The following is a 4720-nucleotide window of genomic DNA, read 5'->3' as shown; positions in this document are numbered from 1 at the left end:
TCCTCCAGATACGAGATACGCCCACCTTCGGAAATATCCTTGGGGGTTCAATCCGCCAACGGGAGCTGGACGGGCATCCTCGGGAAAATCCACCAGGGAAAAGCCGACATGACGTTCACGATAGGCCCCAGCCAAGACCGACTGCCGATCATAGACATCGCCGAAAGCATAGAATCTGACTCTCTCATCATCATTTCGCTGCGTCCGCAACTTCTGCCTCAGTATCTCATCACAGTTCGACCGTTTACCAGTAGGTTATCGGATTTTTTTTTTTATTTGTTTGGTTATTTTCATGACCGTTATCGGAGAAACAATTCCACGGTTATGCATCAGTACATTACTTAAATGACGAATCTCTACAGAGAGCTTTCGGGAATCTGCTCGAACGGATTTCCGAAAGCTCTCCGCAGAGATTTATTTTTCAGGCATATGTACCCATACATAAGTGTGGATTTGTTTCTCCATTCCAGTCGAGCAGATTCCCGAAAGCTCTCTGTATGGATTTTTCTTTAAGTATACAGTATGTACTCTCATAACTGTGGACTTGTTTCTCCAGGAAAGCTCTCCGTAGAGTTTAAAAAAATATATATATATGAACCCGTGCATAAGTGTGGATTTGTTTCTCCATTTCAATCGAGCAGATTCCCGAAAGCTCTCTCTGTAGGGATTTTTCTTTAAATATATATGTACCCATACATAACTGTGGATTTGCTTCTCCATTTCAATCGAGCAGATTCCCGAAAACTCTCTGTAGGGATTTTTCTTTAAATATATAAGTACCCATACATAACTGTGGATTTGTTTCTCCATTTCAAGACTCATTCCACTATGAGGATTTTGTAATGACTATTATTATTATTCATTTCACTGAACAGGATGGCCTTCTAGATGCCTTTTGAATTTGTACTGCAGTTCCTCAAAGTCTTGAATGAGTTTCTTTGTAGCTGCTTCAAAGTAAAACTCATACGAGAGATTGAGAAAATGCGATGCAAACTGAATGGCATCCAGATGGCCATCCTGTTTAATGAAGTTTGTTTGGGAGAGGATCTTCTTCCAAGAGATTATTATTATTATTATTATTATTATTATTATTATTATTATTATTTATTATTATTATTATTATTATTATCATATTATTATTATTATTTACTCGCCGATTTCAAAGTGGACTAAACTCCAAGTTTTGAATAAAATACTTATAATTACAAATTATTATTATTTCAAAGCAGTAACTGAAAAATCTCTATGAAGATGGTTTAAAATATTATTTATTATTATTATTATTATTATTATTATTATTATTATTATTATTATTATTATTTATTATTATTATTATTATTATTATTATTCTTTTGGTCAATCACGGTCTAAACTCCGACTGGGTGAATAAAATAGTTGGGGTTATTATTATTATTATTATTTTTCTCATTATTGCGCTATTATTATTATTAGTCCTGGATTATTATTATTATTATTTTCAGGGATCTTGGGACTAAACTGTTCCTATGATTAAAATACAATTTACTTATGTTTATTATTATTATTTTCGGGTCTTATTATTTTTATTATTATCTCATCTACTCTGGTGTCCCGTGGTATTATTATTATTATTATTGGTTTTTATTCACGGCGTCTGGTCTATTGGACGTATCACTCTACCTGTTCTGAATAAAATCATTGCCTTATTATTATTATTATTATTATTATTATTATTATTATTATTATTATTATTATTATTATTATTATTATTATTATTATACCAAAGCGGACTACACTTTATGAATACAATACTTATTATTATTATTATTAAAATACTTATTATTATTATTATTATTATTATTATTATTATTATTATTATTATTATTATTATTTCAAAGCGGACTAACTCTATGAATAAAATACATATTATTATTATTATTATTATTATTATTATTATTATTATTATTATTATTATTATTATTATTATGAATAAAATATACTCTAAACTTAAAAGAAAGACTTACATTCATTTCTTCCTGTCAAACAGCCAATCTGTGGATATGTTTGATAGCCACCATCATGCTCTGGGCACTGACACTGTGGAAGCTCCAGAACGCGAGATCGAGCATAACGGGAGACAGAAAGATGTCGTTGGATCAGTCAATCTTCTACAGCTGGTCGGTCATTTTACTGAAGCCTCCAAACTCACCGAAACAAATATCTGTGCAGGTTAGTTCATTATTATTATTATTATTATTATTATTATTATTATTATTATTATTATTATTATTATTATAATAATAATAATAATAATAATAATAATAATAATATTATTATTATTATTATTATTATAATAATAATAATAATAATAATAATAATAATTATTATTATTATTATTATTAATAATAATATTTAATAATAATAATAATAATAATAATAATTTTATTATTATCATATTATTTTAATATTATTATTATTAATAATAATATTATTATAATTATTATTATTATTATTATTATTTTTATTATTATTAGTGCAGTTCATTCTTCTCTTGTTTATGAAAAATAGGGCACTTCCATCCATTTACACAATAAAAACAGGGCGTTGGAGCAGTTGGACAGCTAGATTTGAACAAAATAAAGCAGAAATTGAGGGACCGTAACCAGCACCGAAAATCATTTCCCGGACGAGGTCGAAGGAACACTGTAAACACCTTACAGCAATGTTTACAGTACACCACGTCAGGTGTGCTAAGGACACTATCCCTTTACGTGGCTCTTTTAATCTTTGAAAGTTTTTTTTTTTACTGTAATCTGTATCACCAAAATTGGCTATATCTTGTTCATGAGGGTAAGATGAGTTTATATTTTCGTATAATGGAGAAAATACTGTCAAAATACATCCTTTAATTATAAAATACTATGCCAATCCTACGTATCATCTCATTTACTATAATCATCATCATAATCATCATCATCCAAATGTTATCAATGTTATTAGCGTTGATAAGTGTCGTTGAGAAATAATAAGGAATTATGAAAAAAAGAAAATATCCCTTTTACCTTAAAAAGAAATAGCCATCAACCTAGAGCGACGCACGTAAAAGTAAAGCTATGAATAAATTCATGATCGCATGTGAACCTGGACTTAGGACCAGGTGGGGAGTTTCGGCTGCTGTTCTGTAAAAAATATTAGAGAATTCAGAAAAATCAGAATATTCTGTTAATCTTAAAAAATAAATACCAGTCATCAACCAAGTGCGACGCACGTAAAAGTAAAGCGATGAATGAATTCATGATCGCATGTGGACTTTGACTTATGACAAGACACTGAGTTAAAGGTATTTTTCTGGTAACTTAAACTTATTTTTATCTTTTAAATGAGTGCACGAACAATGTCCGAGTAAGTTTACAAAGAATTTGTAAGGGACTTTTAATGCACACACAATTAAACATTGACACAATAAAACAATTTACCAACTTACTAACAAGGTAAGATGGTTTTTATTCCAAGATATCATTCCTTAAACTATGAATGTTTGAGGACTAGACCGCTGCATCTACTAACCCTGATTTATAATACACACACACACACACACACACACACACACATACACATATATATATATATATATATATATATATATATATATATATATATATATATATATATATATGAGTGTGTGTGTGTGGTGTGAAATAATCAACACTCAACTACTTGTTTCACAGAAATGAATTTCTGACTCACATGAGGGATCGAACACCGGTCTCTCAAATGAAAAAGGCAAGTTGGTAGCACCTTTACTCGCCTTTCATTTGGGAGACCGGGGTTCGATCCCGATGCGTGTCAGAAATTGTGTGTGTGTATATATATATATATATATATATATATATATGTATATATATTAACACCATCACTGTACTATACTGATAACCATCATTAAATTAATTTGTTGACAGAAAAATATTAAGTTTATGATATAAAAAATTTTTCATATTCTATAAACTTTGATTTTAACTCCAATCTCATCTGAATGTTACTTTACATATATGCATCATCAACTCTATGCACAGTAGAAAACATGGACATTTATTTCATATTCCTCATAATTTGACATTCATTTCATATTCCTCATAATCTGATTATTAAATGATATTTCATATTCCTCATAATCTGATTATTAAATGATATTTCATATTCCTCATAATTTGACATTTATTCTATGGACCCTCACAGCTGTCAACCTTCTTTCAGATTCTCGTGGGGTTCTGGCAACTGTTCTCTCTGGTGCTGTCGACTGGCTTCATTTCGGCTCTTGTGGCCAATCTGGCGGTCCAGAGCAGAACGAAACCAATCGACAAATTCGAGGACTTGATAGAACAGAACAGGAAGATTGGCATAGACAGTCTGATTCTTTTGGGGCAGGTTAAGACGTATTTCGGGAAGAATGAGAACCCCTTTCATGAGACAAATCTACGAGAAATCTCAGGTATTTTAAAGATATTTTGAAGAGACTTTCAGTTCGGCATTGCACAAATATATTGAGAGGTCTTGATCAATTTGTCATTGTAGGAGTGAATAGGCAGTTTCCTTTTTCATGATTGGTTAAAGACAAAAAAAAAAATTATACCTGTTGTGGAAACAGGTGGAGTTACTGGAAAAAAAATTCTCCTTGAAAATTTTTAGCCAAAATTAAAAATTAATTTTACTTTTTAACAAATTTCAGAGTTAAAGAAGAAAA

Source organism: Macrobrachium rosenbergii, chromosome 21 (assembly GCF_040412425.1).
Source record: "Macrobrachium rosenbergii isolate ZJJX-2024 chromosome 21, ASM4041242v1, whole genome shotgun sequence".
Taxonomy (NCBI): Eukaryota; Metazoa; Arthropoda; class Malacostraca; order Decapoda; family Palaemonidae; genus Macrobrachium; species Macrobrachium rosenbergii.
Note: the sequence above shows the minus strand (reverse complement) of the source record.